Source organism: Lutra lutra, chromosome 12, assembly GCF_902655055.1.
Source record: "Lutra lutra chromosome 12, mLutLut1.2, whole genome shotgun sequence".
Lineage (NCBI taxonomy): Eukaryota > Metazoa > Chordata > Mammalia > Carnivora > Mustelidae > Lutra > Lutra lutra.
In genome coordinates this window covers 50,660,105-50,673,340 of record NC_062289.1, presented here as the reverse complement: position 1 = coordinate 50,673,340, position 13,236 = coordinate 50,660,105, and positions in this window count along the sequence as shown.

Here is a 13,236-nt window from a genome sequence, read left to right as displayed (position 1 = left end):
TACTGTTGTTCCTCAAAACCGGTTTGAACTCTAGGTTGAATCCAGTGAGAAGAAAAGATAAAAATAAAATAATAAAATAAAATGCCCTACGATGGTGAGAGTTGCCCATAGCTTTTCACTTGTCTTGGACCGGTTTCCCGAATCTAGAAAAAGAGGGAATTCAACTGGATGTTTCTGAGGCCTCTTCAAACTCAAAATTGTCTTGGGAAAGGTAAATTCAAGCATTCTAGATAAGAAGTAGAGCCTATAAGTTAAAGGAGAAATTTCAAAGAAATTCAAGTCAAATTTGAGGTACTTTCCTGCCTCATAGGCAGGGTGTCAGCAGGAACAGTAGATGATAGTAAATTTACCCTATATACCGTCTGTTACTAAGCCCTGGTCTATATGTGTCTAATGGATAGAATCTTCTGCTTAATGGGGCGCCTGGGTGGCTCAGTGGGTTAAGCCGCTGCCTTCGGCTCAGGTCATGATCTCAGGGTATTGGGATCGAGTCCCGCATCGGGCTCTCTGCTCGGCAGGGAGCCTGCTTCCCTCTCTCTCTCTCTGCCTGCCTCTCTGTCTACTTGTGATCTCTCTCTGTCAAATCAATAAATAAAATCTTAAAAAAAAAAAAAAAAGAATCTTCTGCTTAAGATTGACCTCTTTAAATAATGAATATATTAGTAATATCTTAACCTGCATGCTTGTAAATAAATAATGTTGGTGAAATATAGGCAAGTATCAGTGGATTACATGTGTTGGTGATAGGCTTTCAGAGCAGAAAGAAATTGAAGTAAGTGGGAGGCAGTTGGGGACAGAAGGATTCTAGAGAAACAGAAAAAGCAAAATCTCAAAGCAATCAAATTCATTCATTTAACAATTTCTTTTTTTTTTTTAAAGATTTTATTTATTTATCTGACAGAGAGAAATCACAAGTAGGCAGAGAGGCAGGCAGAGAGAGAGGAGGAAGCAGGCTCCCTGCTGAGCAGAGAGCCCGACGCGGGGCTCGATCCCAGGACCCTGAGATCATGACCCGAGCCGAAGGCAGCGGCTTAACCCACTGAGCCACCCAGGCGCCCCTCATTTAACAATTTCTTGTTGATTGTCTACTCATGGGCCTTGCATTGCAGGAGCTCATGGTCTACCAGAAAATGTAGAAAAAATATTAAAGTAGGTAATAACTGTATGTGGAGGGTAGGAAGGAGACCAACTAGAATAGAGCAGAAGACATGCACGGGGCTGTGGCAGTAGATAACGTGGGGTGGGTGAAATGGGATGTGATTATAGAGCCTGAGTGTCAGGATAAAACGTTTCATCTCAATTACATGGGATTTTCTAGCTCCTTAAAGCCACACGCCACCACAAACAAGAAAAGTCATATTGAAATTTCCATATGTTAGATTTTCCCAGATTATCTCTCATTCCAAAGCAATGATCTGACCTGTCAATGATTCTTACATAGGGATCCCTGTGCGTCAAAGCAGAAAAACCACTTTGCTGTTTTCTACTTTTATGATTAGTAAATAATATATGTACAAGGTTTAAAATTCCAACGTAACAGGAAAATATGTAAAGATGAATGAATCTCTCTCTCTCCCCATCCCATCCTCAAACCTACTTCTCACAGGCAACTGACTTTAACCTCTTATGATTTTAGAACTTCCTTGTGATCACCTTCATAATTCTAAATAATGTGCTTAAAATTCTATTTGTTTATTTATCAAGTTTAAGCAATATCAATTAATACCCCTTATAAAATATGAGGATATAGCTTTTTCTGAGATATCCACCTCCTCTTCCCGTTTGCCTGCCTTCTTCCAATTTTTATAGTTATAATTCCTTTATTGGTATTGCAATACCATTACTATGAAATGAGTAAAATATCCTTCAATCACTTCTTACTACAACCCCAGCTCCTGTTCCTTCATTACTCATCTTTAATTATGTAAACAAATTTTAAGTATGATATTTCTGGTATTATACTCATAAGCAAACTATTTTTGATAAGGTTTTAATCAAGTATAATTATTCAGGTATCCCTTTAAATTATTTAAAACTGTTGCCCATGCATATTTACTTATTTAACATATTAAAGTTTCAGACTATCTAGTATAACTTGATTTTTTAAAAAAATATTTTATTTATTCATTTGACAGAGATCACAAGTAGGCAAAGAGGCAGGCGGGGGGGTGGGGGCGGGAAGCAGGTTCGCTGCCAAGCAGGGAGCCCAATGCGGGGCTCCATCCCAGGACCCTGAGATCATGACCTGAGCTAAAGGCAGAGGCTTAATCCTCTGAGCCCCCCAGGCACCCCTATAACTTGATTTTTAAATGTGAAAAGGCATCTACAAAATTTCTGAAATGGATGTTTGCTTTCACAGCTCTTATAGTGAGGTGGGGTCTATTCGGGAAAATAAATCAGGTGACTATGAAAGAAACATTTCATTATCCAGTACAGAAATGTCTATGTTCTCTCTAAACTAGTTTGAAATCAAAGTCTGAGATTCTTGTAAACTTCTAAGTTGCCAGTATCCTCAATAAATAATTCCCCTCTCTGGGGCACCTGAGTGGCTCAGTTGGATGAGCATCTGATTCTTGATCTCGGCTGAGATCTTGATCTCAGAATCAATCCCAGTCCCCTCATTGGGCTTCACACTGGGCATGCCTCCCACTAAGAAAGGAAAGGAAAGAAAGAGAGAGAGAGAGAGAGAAAGAAAGAGGAAGGAAGGAAGGAAGGAAGGAAGGAAGGAAGGAAGGAAGGAAGGAAGGAAGATAGATATAAGGCACTTTTATTTCAGTCACTTTTTTTTCTGTTTTAAATATCAACATACATCTTGAAGTTCATTTTATTGATTGAATAGTGCACCTGAAGGTATAAGTTTTTACTGTATTCTCTCTAACAAATCAACAATAAGGTAAATAATGATTTGAATATCACGTAATTTGGAGGAAAATTTCTGGAACACTGAAGCAGAAAATCAAAATGGAAAACTGGTTGTAATAACAAAAGCAGTAGTTTAAAATTGTTCATTTGCTCTCAAGGGTTTTCTTGGTATGACAGGATATACTGTCAAAAAATCACAGTGGTGTTCTTGTTTTCCTGCTAGCAACTCACCTGGGAACCATAGCAACAAAACTAGAAATTTTTCTTCTCTGAGAAACCTACGCATATGTTAACAAAGATTGGTGGTGGGTGGTGTGGTTGGGAGGGAAACAGGAGAAAAATATGTAGACACTTCCCAAAGAAAAACAGACTCTTTTAATCATGTATTTTCATTCCCAATTTATTTTTCATCCTCACATTCAGAGTTCTTTGATTCCACGGAAGAGTTCATCATGTTTATGCTAAAATTTCTTGTAGTAATCATTCCTGTATGTTATTTTCCACCATACACCTATTTACCAAATCCATTTTATGGTTTTTACTCATTTTTTAAAAAATAAAAATTTTGTGAAGTTTCTTGGTCTTCCCCATGGAGAACTAGAGTAACTGGTAGCTCTGAGGAACAGTATTGCTTTTTCCTCTTGCCTTGGTTGGAAAGATTTTTTCTTGATTTTTCCCTTACAAACCAACCCTTTGTCCCCTCTCTGTGCAGGTAGTATATGTGGGTCTGATCTCACGTGAATCTGGCATAACCAATCAGAACTCTGCTTCCCTCTGCCATAGTGATAGGCTCAAGGATAAACATATGACTCAAGCAGCGAGAGGATTTCCCCAGGTCCCTGGAACGATTAGGCTTTTGGCTGAGATACTACACTTTTAGAATGGAAGCCTGGTGCTTCAGTGACTGTGTTAGTAGAAGGTCGACCCAGAGGAGAAAAGAGCCAAAGACATAAGGATCCTGATAATGTCATTCAAGCCCCTGGATTCATGGTCAAAGTCAACTTTTCCACTAAACGTTTTAATTATGTGAGTCAATAAATTTCCTCTTCTTTAACCAGTTTGGTTGGGTTCTCTATTTGCAGCCAAAGGATTCCTTATACAAAAGCATATGTTGCAAAAATGATATCCTAATACAAGTTCCGTCTTTACATTTTTTTCCCCATACGTGGTTAAATGTTTCCTGTAGGGGTGCCTGGGGGGCTCAGTCAGTTAAACATCTGCCTTCACCTCAGGTCATGATCCCAGGGTCCTGGAATCAGGTCCCACATTGGGCTCTCTGCTCTGTGGGGAGCCTGCTTCTCCGTCTACCTGTTACTCCCCCTGCTTATGCATGCTCTCTTGCTCTCTCTGGCAAAGGAAATAAAATCTTTAAAAAATAAGTGTTTTCTATAATTATGTTTTATGTACTGAATGATACCATGTGCTCTAACTTATTAAAAATCACACCATCTTAATAACTCAATTTTGGAAACAAAGCATTATCTGTGGTAGAAGAAGCATTCAATTATGAGCTGGGAGACTTGGGTTCTATTCTACTTTGTATCTAACTGCAGTTTAGGACATGGACATGTTGCAGGTTCTTCCCTGGATATTGATACTGTAAGTAGCTTGAGTTGGACTGTCCGTACGGCACTTCCAACATTAAAATTTTGTCACTCTTAGAAATACAGCCCAGAGCGGGAAAATGGAAGAGACTCTATTAAATAGGAAGAAATAGATAAGCAAAAACACTTTTCTTTCAGTAAAACGATATTAATTTGAGGTGCTCATGTATAAAAACTTATATATTTTGGGTCAAAGGAAAAAACTGTAGTAAGATACATTGTTGTTCTCCAGTATTTCTTGCACTTCCCTACTGGACTATGATGTATCCTCACCCCCTTAATGGCAGGTTTGGCCTTGTGACTTGCTTTGGCCGTGCGATATGAATGGAAGTGACACGTGTGATGTCTGGGCAGAAGAGTTCACTCATGGGTCACGTGTTCTCTTTTCCTTTGCGGTGATAATCCTCGATGTGCCAGATGGACCGTGCTCCATCACCCAGGGTTCCAGAGTGAATAGGATGTGGAACAAAGCTGCTGCTTTGTGTCCATAAGGGACACGCACTGTGAGAGAAAAATAAACCTTTGTGTTTGTAAACCACTGAGATCTGGGGAATTGTTTGATACCACAGCATAATCCAGCCTCCCCTGACTAACGTTGCAGTGGTGACTAGGCAAAGCTGCATTAGGATCATCATGCAGGCTAAGACTAACACTGTATTAACACAGAAAATCTGTACCATCATTTTTTTCTCCAAATTTTTTTTTTCTAAACTTAGCTGATTAGATGTCAATTGTATTACTTAATAGTAAAAACATATGGCCTGCAATAGTGCCAGAATCATAAAGGAGCCTCATGTATAGAAGTTTAGTAACAGGAAGCTTCTTCAAGCCTGAACTGATTTTATGTGAAAAGAAATTGCAATCGAAATAAGAAATAATGAAAAAAAAAATGAAAGAAAGAAAAGAAAAGAAAGAAGAAAGAAGGATTTTAAAAGTGAGGCTGAAAAATTTTTTTAAATGAAAGTGAGACTTATAGGTGGAAGCCGTGAAATCCTGATACTTAAATCATAAGTGATTATATAAATTCCCTCAGGAGTTGGAAAAGAGGTTAAAAATGCCATCTAGACAGAAGTACAGCAACAGTTGAAGCAATTATAATAAATTGTGTTCTAATTATGTATAAAACTTAATTGTAATTTCCTTTTGGATTCTAAAAGAATATATTGAACACTAATAATTAATATACCTGAGGCCTATAAAAATAGAGATTACTAGTTCATGAGGCATTATTAACAGATGAATTACTGATTGTGAACAATTTTATGTGCCATGCTCTGAGGTAGGGAGTAGACTCTACTGAAAAAAAAAAAAAAAAAAAAAAAAAAAAAGGACTCTGAGGGAGCTTGCAAAGAACAATGCTTTGAAGACATTATCCCATATGGATATGGAAACTATCCCATAATGAAGGAGGGTTTTTTTTTTTTTACACCATTGGTGAATGGTGATTTTGAAAATATTTTCCTTGAAAAAAATAACATGAACATTGAAATATAATTAATGATTGGCTAGGATTTCTAAATTAGAGACCTAAAATTAGAAACAATGAGATAAGACTCTATCTAACCATGAGGACCTTCAGTGAGTAATATCTGATGCATTACTTCCATATCCTAACTAACTCTGAAATACATTTCTCTTTTGGCCAACTCAAATCCAATATCATAAGGGTGTGGAATTATGGAAACCATAGTTGTAGTATAAAACCAAGTTGACACGACACAAAAGCCACAGGGAATTTTTCAGAATTTTCTTACATCATACTTACCTTTCAGTGTCTGTACATACAAATCTAATTTCAGTTTATATCATGTGCATACAGAATTTTATAATTCAGATGTTCGTAAACTCAGATATTTTGACTTTAATTCTTTATTATGACAAAGACAATGATATAAATGGTCACATGACACTCATTATAAGAAATATAGCCTTTGTTTTGCTATATAAAATAACATCTACATGCAGGTATACCTCAGAGACAGAATGCTGCAAAAAAGCTAATATTGCCATAGAGTAAGTCAAATGAATTTTTTGGTAACTCATGCATATAAAACTTATGTTTACACTAGACTATAGTCTATTAAATGCACAACATTATTCTGAAAGAAAAAAGAATGTACATACCTTAATTTTAAATGTTGTTATAGCTAAAAATACTAAACATCATGTGAGCTTCAGGAAGTCAATCTTTTTGCTGGGGGAGGGTTTTGCCTCCATGTTTTGGCTGCTGATCATGGTGGTGGTTGCTCAGGTTTGGGGTGGCTGTGACAATTTCTTAAAATAAGACAACCATGAAGTTTGCCGTATCAATTGACTCTTCCTTTCATGAATGACTTCTCTGTGGTATGAATGTTGTTTGACAGCATTTTACCCATAGAACTTCTTTCCAAACTAGAGTCAATCCTCTCGAAGCCAACCACTGCTTTTGTTTAGGATTCTTTTTTTTGTTTTGTTTTAGATTTTATTTTTTTATTTATTTGACAGACAGAGATCACAAGTAGGCAGAGAGGCAGGCAGAGAGAGAGGAGGAAGCAGGCTCCCTGCTGAGCAGAGAGCCCGATGCGGGGCTCGATCCCAAGACCCCGGGATCATGACCCGAGCCGAAGGCAGAGGCCTTAAACCACTGAGCCACCCAGGCGCCCCTGTTTAGGAAAGATTCTAAATCCATTATCGTCATCTCAACAATCTTCACAGCATTTTCACCACGCGTAGATCCCCTCTCAAGAAACCACTCTTTGCTCATCCATTAGATGCAACTCTTCACCTATTCAAGTTTGATCATGAGCTTGCACACCCTCAGGCTCCACTTCTAATGCTACTTCTCCTGCTGTTTCCACCACATCTGCGGTGACTTCCTTCACTGAAGTCTAGAACCCCTCAAAGTCACCCGTGAGTGTTGGAATCAACTTCTGAACTTCTGGTAATGTTAATATTTGACTTCTTCCCATGAATCATGAATGTTCCTAATGCCATCTAGAATGGCAAATCACTTCTAGAAGGTTTCCAATAGACTTTCCTCTGATTCATCAGAACAATTCTCTCTATGGCAGCTGTGGCCTTACGAAACATATTTCTTAAATCACAAGACTTGAAAGACAAAATTATCCTTTCATCCACGAGCTACAGAAGGAATGTTAAGTTAACAGGCATGAAAGCCACATTCATCTCTTTGTACATCTCCGTCAGAGCTCTTGGGTGACCAGGTGTATTGGCAATGAGCAGTAATATTTTGAAAGAAATCTTTTTTCTGAGCAGTGATTTCAGCAGTGGGATTAAAATATTCAATCACTTGTAAACAAATGTGGCGTCATCTAGGCTTTGTTGTTCCATTTCTAGAGCACAGGCAGAGTAGATTTAGCATAATTCTTCAGGGCCCTAGGATTTTCAGAATGCTCAACTTCAGAATGGCTTCAACTTACAGTTACCAGCTGCATTAGTCCCTAAGAGGAGAGCCAGCCTGTCCTTTGAAGCTTTGAAGCCAGGCACTGACTTCTCCCCTCTAATTGTGAAAGGCCAAGATGGCATCTTCTTCTGATAGAAGAAGGCGATTTCATCCACATTGAAAATCTGTTGTTCGGTGTAGCCACCTTCAGTAATGATCTTAGCTAGATCTTCTGAATCACTTGCGGTTTGCTTCACCTTGCACTTTGATGTTTAAGGAAACCTCTGCCAGGTTCAGACTTTTCTCCTGCAGTTTCCTCACCTCTCTCAGCCCTCAAAGATTTGGAGAGAAAGTTAGGCCTGGCTCTGGATTGAGCTTTGGCTTAAAGGAAGGTTGTGGCTCCTTTGATATTCTATCCCGACAACTCAAACTTTCTATCAGCACTAAGACTGTTTTGCTTTCATATCATTCATGTGTTCACTGAAGTAGCACTTTTAATTTCCTTCAAGAACTTTTCCTTTGCATTCACAATGTGGCTTACTGTTTGACACAAAGGCCTAGCTCTCAGCCTATTGTGGCTTGCAACATGCTTTCCTCACTGAACTTAATCATTCCTAGCTTTTAATTTGAAGTGTGAGACATGTGGCTCTTTTCACTTAAACACCCTGAGGCCATTGAGGGTTATGAATTGATCTAATTTCAATATTATTCTGTCTTAGGGATTAGGGAGGTCTGAGAAGAGGGATAGAGATAAGGGGAAGGGCAGTGAGTGAAGCAGTCAGAGCACACACATTTATTTTATCTATTTATTGCTTTAAGCAACTCTACCCCCAGCGTGGGGCTTGAACTCATGACCCTGAGATCTAGAGTCACAAACTCTAATGACTGAGCCAGATAGGTGACCCAAGCACAATTATTGATTAAGTTGGCCATATTACAGTGGTGGTTCATGGTGACCCCAAACAATTACAATAGTAACATAAAAAATCACTTTTCACAGATTACCATGACAAATATAATAATGAGAAAAGTTTGAAATATCATGAAAATTACCAAAATGTGACACAGAGAAAGGAAGAGAACAAATGCTGTTGGAAAAATGACACTGATAGATTGCTCGATGCAGGGTTGCCACAAACCTTCAATTTGTAGAAAATGCAGTGTTTGTAGAAAGTGCAATAACATGAGGGATGCCTGTATATTATCTCCTGTTTTCCAAAGAAGATAAGACATTTACTATTATTACAGTGACCATTTCTCCCAGATTACACTGGTTATCTTGGTATAACTAAGCCCCTTACTCTTTCAAATCGTCCCAGCTTGACAATATATGGGGTCACTCTACTACCAGTCATTCATATTTAGGGTCTTTGCCCTTCTCCACTAGATGGCATTGGAACCCAGGAGCTTATCTTGATCCAGGAAGATGGGAGGCATCTGGAATTTAATCCACAGAGGTTGCCCCTAATACTGCTAATCCTTCTGTTACCTACTTTAGATGCTACCATTGAAACTGTCCGCGGAGCCTGGGCTCTTCATGATTAGTCTTCCTTGGTACTCACACAGCCAGCTCGGTACAATCCCCATATGAAATCCACCTGGGGTCCGGGACCCTCCATAGGCTCCTTCTCACCCTCCCCACCTTCCTTCCCCATCCTGGATTAGTTTGGACCATCCTCCAATGTCCCTTAATTTATAGCACCAACTTTCTTTGCTTCTCCTTTAAACCATTCAACTGAATTCTCCTTTAGGGACGCAGACCAATCAAGATAAACCCTGGGTTGGAGTTATGTTCCAGGCAGCCCTGAAGCACAAATATGATGATGAGGGGACACTAATATCTTGGTAATGTACTTTTACACTGCATTAAATTTCCTTATGTATGCATATCTTGGTGCATATGTGCAAGCATTTCAATGGGACCAATTTATAGATATTTTATCAAAAGGCATATACACATTTTAAGCCACTTTATTGAGGTATGATTAAATGGATAAAGTTGTACATATTTAATGTATACAACTTGATTAATTTGAAGATGAGTACACATACATGAAACCATTACCACAATTAATGCCAAAATGCCATAAACATATCCCTCACTTTCAGAAGTCTTCCTACCCGCTTTATTTACTTATTGTATGTGTCATAAGAACATCGTAAGATCTGCCATCTTAGCAAGTTTTTAAGTATACAATTCAGTGTTATTAACCATAACTACTATGCTTAACAGTAGATATCTAGGACATATTCATCCTGCAAAACTGCAACTTTGTACACTTCAACCAACACCTCTCCATTTCCTCTTCTCAGATTCTCTGCTTCTATGAGTTTAACTATTTTTTAGATTCCTCATATAAACGGGATCATGTAGTATTTGTTCTCTGGTGTCTGGCTTATTTCATCTACCATCAGGTCTTCCAGACTCATCCATGTTATCACAAGTGGCAGGATTTTCTTCTTTTTTCATGGCTGAATAATATTCCATTGTGAGTATATACTATATTTTCTTTATCCATTCATCCACTGATGGACATTTAGGTTGTTTCCATGTCTTCACTATTATGAACAGTGCTACAGAGACCATGGGAATGCAGATATCTCTTAAAGGTACTAATTTCAATTCCTTTGGATAGCTATCTTGAAGCAGAATTAATGGATCATAGGATATTTCCATTTTTACTTAGAAACCTCCATACCATTTTTATAGTGACTTCACTAATTTACACTCTGACCAACAGTGTACAAATGTTCCCTTTTCTCCATGTCCTCACTGACATGAAAAAATCATATTTTTAAAAAAGATTTTATTTATTGTATATAGAGAGAGTAAGAACAGGGTGAGGAGTAAATGAAGAGGGAGAGAGAGAATCTCAAGCGATTTTGCACTCAGCAGTGAGCCCGACATGGGGCTCAATCTCACAGCCTCACTGATATCATGACATGAACTGAAATAAAAAGTCTGATACTTAACCAACTGAGACACCCAGGCACCCCCTGCCTTTTTCTTTTTTAATAATAGCCATCCTAACAGATGTGAGGTGATATCTCATTGTGGTTTTAATTTGTTTTTCCCTGATAATTAGTAATACTGAATACCTTTTCGAATACCTGTTGGCCATTTATATATCTTCTTCAGAGAAACAGCTGTTCAGGTCCCTTGCCCATTTTTAAAATCAAGTTATTTGGTTGTTTTCACTATTGTTTGAGTTCCTAATATTTCTTGAATATTATTCGTTCATCAGATACATGGCTTGCAAATATTTTCTTCTGTTCCATAGGTTGTCTTTCAGTTTGTTAATTTTCTCCTTTCCTGTGCAGAAGTTCAGTTTGATGTAACCGCATTTGTCTATTTTGCTTTTGTTGCCTGTTGCAATGCCTACATTGCATATGTACATTGCTTTGGTTTGTATGTACATTTTTTTTTTAAAGATTTTATTTATTTGTCAGAGAGAGAGGAGAGCGAGCGAGCACAGGCAGACAGAATGGCAGGCAGAGGGAGAAGCAGGCTCCCCGCCAAACAAGGAGCCCGATGTGAGACTCGATCCCAGGACGCTGGGATCATGACCTGAGCCGAAGGCAGCTGCTTAACCAACTGAGCCACCCAGGCGTCCCTGTATGTACATTTTAATAATAAAAATTCTTCCAATCCATGAACATAGAATGTACTTCCATTTATTTGTATCTTTAAAAAAATTTCTTTTGTCAGTGTTTTATAATTTTCAGTGTACCGATCTTCCACCTCAAGTTTATTCCTAAGTATTTTATTCTTATACTTTTTTACGATTTTATATATTTCTCAAAGAGAGAGCACAAGCAGGGGGAGTGGCCGGCAGAGGGGGAAGCAGAGTCCCCACTGAGCAAGGAGCCACATGTGGGACTTGATCCTGGCTCCCTGGGATCATGACTTGAGCTGAAGGCAGACACTTTACCAACTGAGCCACCCAGGGATCCCCTAAATATTTTATTCTTTTTGATATGTTTGCAAATGGGATTGTTTGATTTAGGTATCTTGTCTTTTTCTTGATTAACTTATCTGGTTAAAACTTCTAGTACTATGTTGAATAGAAGTATCAAGAGGGAGCATCTTTATCTTATCTTGATCTTAAAGGAAAAGCTTTCAGTTTTTTACCATTGAGTATGATGTTAGTGGTAGGTGTTTTATATATGACCTTTTATATCTTCTATATCTTATTCAGTGACAGTTTTTATCATAAAAGGATATTTAGTTTGGTCAAATACTTTGTCTACATTGATCAAATGTAGATGTTGAAATGATCATGTGATTTTTATCCTTCATTCTTTTAATTCATGGATCACACTGATTGATTTGCATATGTTGAACTATCCTTGCATTCCCAAGGATAAGTTATGTATATCTTTTTCATGTGCAATTGAATTCAATTTTCTAATATTTTGTTAAGAATTTTTGAATCTATATTCATCAGGGATATTGGCTTTTTTCTTCCATTGTGATGTCTTTAACTGGTTTTGGTATCAGGGTGATGCTGGCTTTGTAAGTTTGGAAGCCTTCCCCCTCTTCAATGTTTAGGAACCAACAGTTTAAGATGGATTAGTACTAATTCTTCCTTAAATATTTGGTAGAATTCAACTGTGAAGGCATCTGGTACTGGGATTTCCTTTTTTGGGAGTTTTTTTTTTTTTTTTAAGATTTTGTTTATTTATTTGACAGACAGAGATCACAAGTAGGCAGAGAGGCAGGCAGAGAGAGAGGAAGGGAAGCAGGCTCCCTGCTGAGCAGAGAGCCCGATGTGGGGCTCCATCCCAGGACCCGGGGATCATGACCTGAGCCGAAGGCAGAGTCATTAACCCACTGAGCCACCCAGGCGCCCCCCCCCCTTTTTTAAATTGAGTTAATCTTCTTTGTTATTGGTCTCTTCCAGCTTACTATTTCTTCTTGATTCAGCCTTGGCACTTTGTCTCAAGAACTTATCGATTTCTTCTAGATCATCCAATTTTTTGCAAATAATTGTTCAGAACAGTCCCTGATTTTTTTTTATTTGAGGAATTAGTTGTAATATATCCTCTTTCATTTCTAATTTTATTTGAGTATTCTCTTTTTTCTTAGTCTAGCTAAGGGTTTGTTTTTAAGATTTTATTTTTAAGTAATCTTTACACCCAACACGCAGCTCAAACTCACAACCCCAATATCAAGAGTCACATGCTCTACTGACGGATGGTGTCAGGTGTCCCATTAAGGGCTTATATTACAAACTATCCCTCAAATCAACCCTTAGTTTTGTAAAATTTTCTATTGTTTTTCTAGTTTCTATTTCATTTATTTCTGCTCGTCTTTATTTCTTTTTGTCTGCTAATTAGGCTTAGTTTCTTCCTTTTTTATAAGTTCCTTGAGGTATAAAGTTAGTT